The 12031-nt window shown below is 35.9% G+C and overlaps 2 pseudogenes; both read right to left on the bottom strand.

The window, feature by feature from the left end:
* Positions 1 to 993: 993 nt before the first annotated feature.
* On the bottom strand, positions 994 to 5034 carry LOC102593802 (cysteine-rich receptor-like protein kinase 2; annotated as a pseudogene).
* Positions 5035 to 6333: 1299 nt separating this feature from the next.
* LOC102594118 (cysteine-rich receptor-like protein kinase 2) lies at positions 6334 to 9323 on the bottom strand (annotated as a pseudogene).
* Between the last annotated feature and the right edge of the window lie 2708 nt (positions 9324 to 12031).

Here is a 12031-nt window from a genome sequence, read left to right as displayed (position 1 = left end):
AGATAAAGCTTAATAAAGACAACTTTTTTCCTAACTACACTCGAACTCGAAAATTCTGATTAAAGACGAAAGAGTACTTACCACTCCACCGCGACTATTTATTTATTTTTTTGTGAGAGAAGTCAACAGAAGAGATGAGGCTGATAGATAATGGGAAGAAAAATGTTGAATAAAAGAGACAAAAGGGAATTTTTTAATTAATGGGTCAAACAGGAAATGGTAAGAGCAGTTTTGTAATAGAAGTCTTTTTTTCTTTCACTTTTGTTTTTTGTTTTTTCAGTCGAGTATCCGGTATTCATATTGAAGCAGATTGAATTTGAATTGATATCGGGAAGTAGTTCCTCATTAGGGGTAATACGTTTTCTAACAAAGACAATTATATACCCAAGAATGCTCGAACCCAAACCTTCTGATTAATTATAGATGAAGTAGTTACCCCTCCACCGCAATTTTTATTGGTTTTTCTTTGTGAGAGAGAAGTCAACAAGAGGAAATAATTTGTTGAAAAGATCATTTGTTTGAATTTTTCAAAGAGTAACAGTTACTGCCTATTTGATTATTGGATTTATATATGAAAATTCCCATTACTGCCAAAAAAAAAAAGGAGAAGACAAAAGATACTCCCCTGTTTAAATCTATGTGACATAGTTTGATTTGATACGGGTTTAAGAATGAAAAAGAATTTAGAATTTGTGATCTTTGACATGTTATTACTTATTCAGGATAAAATATATTGATTTAAAATAAAAACTAAATACAAATGTGAATTTTGACCTTATTATTACTTAACCATGATAAATTACAAGGCTTAAGTCAACCAATAATGTTACGACTCAACTGACACAGTGGAGACGAGTTGAAGCGTTTAAATGTGCATACTCAAAGTTGTCATCTCTGTCCAAGACCTCAAATGACTAGTTCAAAGAAACCATATAAGAACCCATCAAAGGTAGGGCACAATATATAAATATGTCATTTAACTTGGCGTCATTTCACATTTATGTCCTCCAACTTTTGGTGTGCACAAGTAGATACTTAAACTTGTATAAAGTTGAACAAATAGACACACACGTCCTACGCTTGTGTCCTACGTGCATTAATTATGTCATATAGAACTCACGTGTCTACTTATTCAACTTTATACAAGTTTAAGTGTATATAGACTTAGGAACTACACTTCACATATCTTGTACACGACAAACTTCACGAACTCACATAGAACACCCTTGCAACCAAAGGGGACTAGACTGTGTCTATGTATATGCCAATAATCTATGTTTCAATTTCAGGGGACTGAGATATCATCATCTGGGGTAAAAAGAACTGTGAGATAAGTTGGCAATTGAAGAAGAACTGCCTTGTTTAAGTGAGTAATCCTCCCAAGGGTCATGAAGTTCCATGGTTTTCTCATCCACAAATGGTGGCTTAGTAGGAGGAGGCAACTCTTCGTCATTCTTGACGAGCATTTTTAATGCCTTAGACATGAATGGACGTAACGTTGGGATCGCTTGAGTGCACAAAAGTCCCACATGTAACACTCTCGCAACCTCATTTTGTACATTGATTGTATGGCAGTTATGCAACATGAGATTCAGATCGAACAGCTCCTCCACTATCCCGCGTTCAAAGTGCTCCCACACCTGTGAATTTCATCCAATAAAGTTAAGGCCAATGAACAGAAATGTTTTCCTAGATTTAAAATTTGGTTCAAGAGAGAAATGATCAGAAATTACATCGGAAACTATGCTGACTGTATCTTCGTCTTTTTTTCTCTTGTTATTTTGTCTTCCAGTAACAATCTCTAGTAGAAGAACTCCAAAGCTGTAAACATCTGCTTTTTCTGTTAATTGACCATGTGCCAAGTATTCTGGAGCCATATATCCCCTGCATTATTGAACCATATTAGTCTTTGCATTTTTTGTGTACTTTTACGCGAAAAAATAGAAGACGAGACGAAGAAATACTGACAATGTGCCAGCAAGGACAGTGCTTATGTGACTCTTGTCTTCTTGGAATGACCTGGCCAATCCAAAATCAGCAATCTTTGCACGGAGCCTTGAGTCCAACAGGATGTTGCTTGCCTTTATGTCTCTGTGTATTATTCGTGTCTTTGTGTTCTCGTGTAGGTATACTAATCCTTCTGCTGTACCTATAATTATCTCAAATCTTTTCTCCCATTTTAGAGCTTTACCTTTTATAGGGTCTGTCAAATTTTAAAGTTAGAATCACTCTGGCATGGTTATGTGAAAACATGACGTTTAGTCTTAGCACGATGGTGGTTACTTATTTTCACTTTTAGTTTTAGTTTCTGTGATGATAACATGAGTTTAGCGTAAATAAAATAGTGAGGATGACCCTTACTTACCAAATATGAAGCGATCCAGACTCTGGTTAGGGAGGAACTCGTATACAAGAAGGCTTTCCGGTCCTGAGCAGCTGCATCCCAATAACCTTATCAAATTTTTGTGCTCAATGCTGCTGACTATGTTAACCTCGTTATAAAAATCTGCAACTCTGTGTTTGTTGTTGAAGAACAGCCTTTTGATGGCGATCTCTCTCCCATCTGCCAAAACACCCTGCAACAAATCACGCCTCAGACTCGGTTTAATTTCCAATACTTCAAGTATTATATTGAATTGTACTACATTCAGCTATTACATACTTTATAAACCGTGCCAAATCCACCTTGCCCGAGCTTGTTGGCCTCATCAAATGACCCCGTGGCTTTGTCAAGCGTCGAATACTTGAAGTTCAAGCTGATGTCATGAAGTATCTTCACTAATTTCTCGGCATCATTTGCACCTAACAAGTTCAATTTTTTTTATTCTAAGTTTTCGAATAAAGCTGCAATATATGTACATCATTGATATTTGGCACAAAAGTATTTACCTTTTCTCTTCTTCTGGATTAGTTTATTCTTCCAGACACCAATACCAATGAAAGCACCTACTCCCAAAACGACAACGGAACTAACAACAATGATAGTGACTACAACTTTTCCTGCAATATGGTGATTTGCAAGTAAAATTTACGTGTTCAGTCGATAAATAACAGGTAAACCTGGACGAAAAAAGAACAAAAAGTACCCCTTGATGACGAGCTTCCGTTGGTAGAAATAGCATTTAGAAAATTGGTATCAGAATACCTCATGAAGCATCCAGTGTACAGAGCTCTACCTTCTGACCAAGGCAAGCATCCCAACATGGATGCAGATGCATTTCATAAACACGCTGCACAGGAATTCGCACTCAGAGTCTTCCAGCAATCAGCGAGAACATAAGCTGCATCATTGGAATCCCTGGGAAATGACACTTGGGAACGCGCATAGCCATTATTACTCGGTGCATTTCCAACTGCTTGCTGAACAGCTGCCCTAGCATTCTGTTGGAACAATGAACCCTTTGTCGTCCTGTTTCCGCATACTCGCCTGTCCTCTGGACCTAAATACTGATCATAGAAGCTGTAATTCTCCGCTCGCATAAAGCAGCCATCAAGATAGATTCGCGCTCCGTTATAAGGGAAGCACTGGGGAAAAAGGGTTCGCGCTTCAGAGAAGCATAAGACACAGTCAATTAATGAAAGATCACCATAGCATTGGCTAATTCCATAAGTAGCATCTGGTCCAGTGCCAGTAACGGTTACTCCATATCCTCTAGCTCTCACTTGTTCACTTAACGTTTCCATTGTACCAACAAAATTTGGGACGGAAACCGTCGATTTGTTTCCACATATGAGCTGGATTATCTGGGATCTTGGTTCAGCCACTGATGTATCTGGTACAAGTAGGATCAACATGACAACAAAGTGACTACATAACACTAAAGGAGTTGCTCCTTCCATTTTGCTAGATGGGCGCGTGCTGTACAAGTACAACATAGAAAACAATGTGAGTACTATTGAGCACCATCCATAACCACAACTGACGTCGTCACCAATCACCACTAGTCATCATTTACGATCATCACCACCAATCACTACCGACAGTCTCCACTATATATCATCAATCATTGTGATCACTCATCATCACCATTAACTATTATTCTCATCCACCGGCCACCATCTACAACCATTATTAGCCACTACTATCAGCAGAGACAGAGTTAGAATTTTGAGTTTACGAATTTTAGATTCCACAACAAGAAAGTTACTGCGTTCTTGATAAGTTATTTATACATATTAAGTAATTTTTTAACACAAATATGGGATCTATGTAAAAACCTTCTATGTTCTGCCAAACGCATAATCGGAATGTTAGCTCTGCCCCTAACTTTTAGCCACCATTATCACTAGCCTCTACCCACAACAACTGACATCAACCAACATCAATCATCACCAACCACAATCATCATTTGGCACTCACAATCATCACTATCAACCATCCATCACCACCAACAATCAGATTAAATTTCTAAAATAATTTGATGATACTGTATTAGATTACTCAGTATTTTATTTGAATTTTTTATTTATTAGTTTATAATTAAGGACAAATTTTGTACATTCAGATATTGAAAAAACGAACAATCTTAATTATTTAATATTCAGATCTCAATACAACAATTTTATATTCATATATATAGATATATATATTCGTATTCAGATATCTTAAGATTAATACAATAAAATTGAGATGTGTGTTCAAATTTGGACGTCTGAATATTAGTAAAAACATATGGGGCCATAAGTTATAATTGCTGCTCAAGTTATTTTTATAAGTTTATTGGCTGAACTCTAACTGTTAATCACCAATTTTTATTTTTATTTTGAAAAACACTTTTCAATATAAGCTGATTTTAGAAATTTGATCAAATAACTTAATAATTAGTGAAAAAGGGAAAAAAAAACACTCACAAAACTCCTTCTGATCACTAAACAGTCTGAATTCGCCGGATTTTCGAGTCGGCACAGAGAGATCGCTGGTGAAAACTGATCAGCTACTGTCAAAGTTGTCGAAACAGAGTGATGAAGAAATAGAGAGAAAAGAGAAGAAAATTTGTTTTATTGATGAAAAATGAATCAAAGTGGCTTTGAATTAATGGGTCGCTTTGTGAGAGAAGTCCTTTTATACTATTTTTGGTTTCCTAATCTGGTGTCAAGTATGATGATATCCGTATTGAAGCCGACTAAATTAGGATTCGTGTTGAAATTTTTTATATTGGGATAAAATAAACAGGCTCGAATCTGGAATTTTTAGCTAAGGATGAAAGAGTATAAGATGATTTTGGGGCAACTCCCATTATTTTATAATCTCTTCGTTTCAATTTGTTTGTACTACTTTCCATTTTACTCCGACAACTCTTTATTTCTAACATACTATATGACATGTTTAAGACCATAAGATTAAACAGTAATTGATATCATAATATTCAAAATAATAATTTAAATTTAATGTCAAATCAAAACTAGACGAACAAATTAATACGGAGGAAGTAATTTTATTTTATTTTTTTGTTGAGAGAAGTCAACAAGAGGAAAGACATTGTTGTTTGAATTTTTCAAACGAACTTAAAACAGTACAATAGAAGACTTTAATAGATATTTGTGGGGCCTTTTTTGTAATTACTTTACTTACTGCCCAATCCAGAATAATAAAGAAGAGGAGAAGAAAAAAGATACTTCTCCTCTTTCAATTTGCGTGATATGATTTTGATTTGACATGAAATTTTAAAATGAAATTAATATGTTGAATACATATTTTGATAAAGTGACTAGGGATGGAAATACAATGTTCACCATCTACCGTATATACCTTAAACAAATAAAAATTTAAACATGTATAAATAGTACTCCCTCCATTTCAATTGTTTTCCTATCAAGTCGGTTTGAAAAAGAACGACCCCTTTCCTTTTTTGGTAACACTTTAATTTCAATTTTCACGTGACATGTTTATGTCCACAAGATTAAGGGACATTTTGATATATTTGACATAACTTTAATTTAAAATCACAAGATTGAGAAGTCTTCTTTATTTTTTAAACTCCGTGTCAAGTGAAACGAGGTCATTCTTTTCTAAACGGAGGATGTATAATTTTCCATCGAAGGGGATTCAGATGAACACTTATGACCCTACCTACCTCTGCCCTTGCACTTATGCAACAAAGAAGTGGAAACAATAAAAGCAACAAAAAAAAGACATGTGGAAGTCAACATAGTTGGGATGTCACTTGCGAAACTCGTTTTCTCAACTTTCATTAGGAAAATCATTTTTTCCTCCTTTTTAAAGAACTTGTTTTCCTAGATAAAATATTTTCCAAATTGACAAATAATACATGAAAAAATTGAAAAATGTATTCTGAAGTTTTGAACTTACAACTAACCGCTTAAATGGAATACTGAGAATTCATATAGCTGACCTCAACTTGTTTGAGATAGAAACATAGTTGTTGTAACAAACTGCTCGATCGATCACGATGAAGTTTCCTTCAAGAACACGAGGCGAAAGAATATGCTTGACAGCTTGAGATAACTATAATTTTTACATCACTTTCAGTTCAGGAGCACTGAGATATCATCATCTGGGGTAAAAAGAACTGTGAGATAACTTGGCAATCGAAGCAGAATCACCTTGTTTGAGCAAGTTCTTCTCCCAAGGGTCGTGAAGTTTCATGGTTTTCTCATCCACGAATGGCGGATTAGTAGGAGGAGGCAACTCTTCGTCTTTCTTCACGAGCATTTTTAATGCCTTAGACATGAATGGACGTAATGTTGGGATCTCTTGAGTGCACAAAAGTCCCACATGTAACACTCTCGCAACCTCATTTTGTACATTGATTGTATGGCAGTTATGCAACATTGGATTTGGATCGAACAGTTCCTCCACTATCCCGCGTTGAAAGTGCTCCCACACCTGTTAATTTCATCCAATAAAGTTAAGATCAATGAACAGAAATGTTTTCCTAGATTTAAAATTTGGTTCAAGAGAGAAGTGATTGATCAGAAATTACTTCGGAAACTAAGCTGACTGTATATTCGGTGTTCTTTCTCTTGTTATTTTGTCTTCCAGTAGCAATCTCTAGTAGAAGAACTCCAAAGCTGTAAACGTCTGCTTTTTCTGTTAGCTGACCGCGTGCTAAGTATTCTGGAGCCATATATCCTCTGCATAAAAAGGGTAAATCATCCATTATTTGTTTTTGTGTACTTTTACGCGAAAAAAATAAACAATGAGACGAAGAAATACTAACAATGTGCCAGCAATGACAGTGCTTATGTGACTCTTGTCTTCTTGGAATGATCTGGCCAACCAAATCAGCAATCTTTGCACGGAGCCTCGAGTCCAACAGGATGTTGCTTGCTTTTATGTCTCTATGAATTATTCGGGTCTTAGTGTTCTCGTGTAGGTAGACCAATCCTTCTGCTGTCCCTATAATTATCTCAAATCTTTTCTCCCAATTTAGAGCTTTACCTTTGATAGCGTCTGTCAAATTTGAAGGTTAGAATCAATATACGTGACAAAATCATTCGGGCGTGCTTATGTGAAAACACACCACTTAGTCTTAATGAAAGTCGGTTACCTTATTTGTACTTTTCTTTTTAGTTGGTGCAATGATGACATGAGTTTAGCTTAAATAACATAGTGAGGGTTTATATAGCTGACCTTAACTTGTGTGGGACTGAGGCGTAGTTGTTGTTGCAAAGTCTGGTTACTTACCAAATATGAAGCGATCAAGACTCTTGTTAGGGAGTAACTCGTATACAAGAAGGTTTTCCGTTCCTGAGCAGCTGCATCCCAATAACCTTGTCAAATTTTTTGTGCTGGACGCTACTGATTATGTTAACCTCGTTATAAAAATCTGCAGCTGTGTGTTTGTTGTTGAAGAACAGCCTTTTGACCGCGATCTCTCTCCCGTCAGCCAAAACACCCTGCAACAAAATGCACCTCAGACTCTGTTAAATAGCCAACACTTCTGGTATTGCATTGCTGTTAAGATAATCACACTACATTCAGCCATTGTATACCTTATAAACTGTGCCAAATCCACCTTGCCCGAGCTTGTTGGCCTCATCAAATGAACCCGTGGCTTTGTCAAGTGTCGAATACTTGAAGTTCAAGCTGTTTTGATCAAGGATCTTCACTAATTTCTCAACATCATTTGCACCTAACAAGTTCAAATTTCCCAGGAAAAGCACGAGTAGGTCATAACGCCTCAAGTTAATTCTTGAAAGTTGTCTTCGGAACAGTTGTGTGCAAATCGCAAGATATATACTCAGCAATATATTGATATCTTAATGACTTTTATAACTAATTTTTGGCACAAAAGTATTTACCTTCTCTCTTCTTCTGGATTTGTTTGTTCTTCCAGACACCAAAACCAATGAATGCAACTACTCCCAAAACGACAACGGAACTAACAACAACAACGACAATGACTACAACTTTTCCTGCAATATGGTGATTTGAAAGTAAAAATTAGTTTATAAATAACCAGTAAACCAGGACGAAAAAAGAGAAAAACGTACCACTGGATGACGAGCCTCCACTGGTAGAAATAGTATTGAGAAAATTTGTATCAGAATACCTCATGAAACATCCAGTGTAAAGGGCTCTACCTTCTGACCAAGGCAAGCATCCCAACATGGATGCAGATGCATTTTGCAAACACGCTGCGCAGGAGTTTGCACTTAGCTTCTTCCAGCAATCAGCGAGAACATAAGCTGTCATGGTGGAAGACCCGGGCACTGACACTTGAGCACGCGCGTAACCATTGTTACTCGGTGCATTTGCAACTGCTTGCTGAATGGCTCGCCTTGCATTTTGCTGGAACAATGAACCCTTTGTCGTCCTGTTTCCGCATACATGCCTATCCTCTGGACCAAAATACTGGTCATAGAAATTGTAATTGTCCACTCGCATAAAGCAGCCATCAAGATAAATTCGCGACTTGCCACTAGGGAAGCACTTGGGAAAAAGGGTTCGCACTTCAGAGAAGCATAAGACACAGTCCGGTAATGAAAGATCACCATAGCATTGGCCAAGTCCATAGCTAACATTTGGTTCAGTGCCTGTAGCCGCTACTCCATTTCCTCTAGTTCTCATTTGTTCACTTATAGTTTCCATTCCATTAACAAAAATTGAGACGGTACCTGTTGTTTCGTTTCCACATATGAGCTGGACTATCTGGGATCTTGGTTCAGACACTGATGTATCTGGTAGAAGTAGGATCAACACAATAACAAAGTGACTAAATAACATTGAAGGGGTTGCTCTTTCCATTTTTGCCAAATGAGCTGTACAACACAGAAACAATGTGAGAGGACTAATTGAACTACTATTAGAGAAAAAACATAAGAAAATAGTTTGTTTTGGACTGTAATAGTTCGGACATTGTTTTAGAACACCTTGTTTGTGCGCACACTTGGGTGTGTGTGAGTTTGTTTAGTTAAGTTTTTATTTTAAGCCAATACGAGTCAGTAAAGCGAAGAAACACCAAACATGTCCCAAACTTCTCGCTCCCACCGGCCGGCTGATGGAAATAGACTGACCATCGGAGATATTCGTGTTACTTCGTCTGCACTGGTTTGTACACGAATGAGTGAGTTATACCGAATACTCAGTAAACATATAGACCACTTCAAATCTTTGTTTTCGAGAGGGATAATCAACTCCGCAAATATCGATTGAAACTTGAACCCTTGTATAGGTTCATAAAGCACAACAATTGAAATAGGTAGTCTGTATTGGTATCAGATCTATTCCCATGTTCCGATCTTTCCATTTTTTTGGCCCATTTCTTGGGTAAATTCTCCCAACTATATTTGGAAATTAATTGGTTATCCATAAAGAGAAAGAAATTAAAGTTTTCTTCCATGCCAGAACCATGATACTTGAGGGTGCCCAACACCTTCCCCTCAGTCAACCAAATTTCTTAACCGAAATCTCTATTGATGATAAGTCATTTGGAGTTGGACTTGTTTTAGAAACACAATTTTGTCACTTTCAATGTTGATAACCCTTTTGATCTTGAAAAATATGAAAATATTTTTTAACAAAGGCGGGACAACTGCTAATCGTTGTCATCATTGTTGTCCACTCATATCAATTATCACAACTCCACAATCACCATCCTCATCCACAGCTACCATTCCCTCAATCTCTGCAGTCAGTCATCATTTACAACTATCACCACCAATTAGCATTACCATAATAATCACCAATCATTATGGGCAATCGCCACCATCACCAATCACCGCTATTAGTCACCACCCCTATTAACTATTACTACCATCCATCACAATTATCGGTAGCCACCACCATCAATTACCATTGTTAACCACCCCACCAACCATCACCATCACTAGCTACTACCCGCCATCACTAAGGATGACATAATTATCCCATGAAATCATAACCCGCCAAACCTCCCCAAGTTTGGATTGATTATTGACCCGCCCATTTCAGGCTAAGGGAGTAACTAAATATCATCTATCCCATGAAATTAAACATAGCACAATTCATAACAGGAAAACTAAGCAATTATTGAATCTTATTCACTACAAAAACAAAACAAAACAATACCAGATATCAAATGCTATTCTTATTTATATATGTAAAACACCATAGAAATACCATAGAATATGAGTTTGAAATTTGTACAAGTAATGGGTCAAGTAAGACGAATTGAGCTATGACCCGTTGTTTAACCCAGACAATAACCCATTCATTGATTTAACCCGCCCAAATTCAGCTCAAATTAAAGAGCTAACTTCATTTCTAAAGCTCGAACTTGATAACTCTTACTTATTAAGTACGAAGGATTTTTTACCGCCTGCCACAATCATTGAATCTCACTGAAAATAGAAAGAACACTCACAAAGTCTTGTGAACACTGAACGGTTTGAATTCGCCGGATTTTGAGTCGGAAAAGAGAGATATCGCCGGTGCAAACTGATCAGCTGCTGCCGAAGTTGTAGAAACAGAGAAAACAGGAAAAATGAAGGGCAATTTATAATCCGTATGTCCACTTTTATTTGCCATGTTGGGCTTTTCGAAAGTCAATTTGACTTATTTTTAAAGTTAAATTAGATTACATTAATTTTATATTTTGAACAAAAAATTTAGGTATTCAAAAACTATACGAAAAGTACTATAAATTGCAATTTTTTTTACCTATCAATATGAATATATTGTGAAATGTTAGTCAAAGTTTTTATAATTTGACTCTAAAAAAGAAAACTATGACAATTAAAAGTGGACGGAGGTAGTATTAATTAGTGGGTCGTTTTGTGAGGGAAGTTTTTTTACTTCCAACTTTTTTTTTCGAGGCGGCGATATTTGATATCTATATTAGAGTGGATTAAATTTGAATGCATGCTGAAAAATTTTACATCGTAGAAAGGAGATAAGTTGGTGTCCCATATTTATATCATGCCGAAAAACTTTATATTGGGGGTGAAGAAAATATTCTCTGACAAAAACGATGCTATGGAGTTTGAATTTAAAATTTTTAATTAAAAATAAAGAATATTTATTACTCTACCATAATTTATTTTATTTTATTTTGTGTGTGAACAAGAGGAAGAATTTGTTGGAAGGATTATTTGTTTGAATTTTTCAAAATAAAGGCTAGGAAGTCTACAAGGGTCTTTTTCTACTGTACATTTACTGCCAAAGGAGAAGAAGAAAAGAAGAAGAAAGAAACATATTCTTCTGTTCAAATTTATATGATAAAGTTTAATTTGATACGAAAATTAACAAGAAAATAAATATTTTTGTGATCTTTGACATGTTATAATTCTATGTGTGGATGTAAAAATTTTGAAGTTTGTCTTTGAAAAAAAGATATACTAATATTTATGGTACTATAAAGGTTTCACATGCGTTCTTATTAGAAATTGATTTAACTTTCAATTTATAGAAGGAAAAACAAGTGCAGGACTTTTTAAGATGTTGATGTACGACTTTTTAGAAATATATTTATTTACAAGTTGCTTGCTTGATTGTTTGGTATATTTTATATGATATTTGAAATTCAAAAATTCAACTAATATAAATTTGCACCGCGTAAGGATCTAAAGTAGCTAACAACTCGATCGT

This window comes from Solanum tuberosum, unplaced genomic scaffold, assembly GCF_000226075.1.
Source record: "Solanum tuberosum cultivar DM 1-3 516 R44 unplaced genomic scaffold, SolTub_3.0 scf00098, whole genome shotgun sequence".
Lineage (NCBI taxonomy): Eukaryota > Viridiplantae > Streptophyta > Magnoliopsida > Solanales > Solanaceae > Solanum > Solanum tuberosum.
This window is presented reverse-complemented; position numbering and strand designations above follow the sequence as displayed.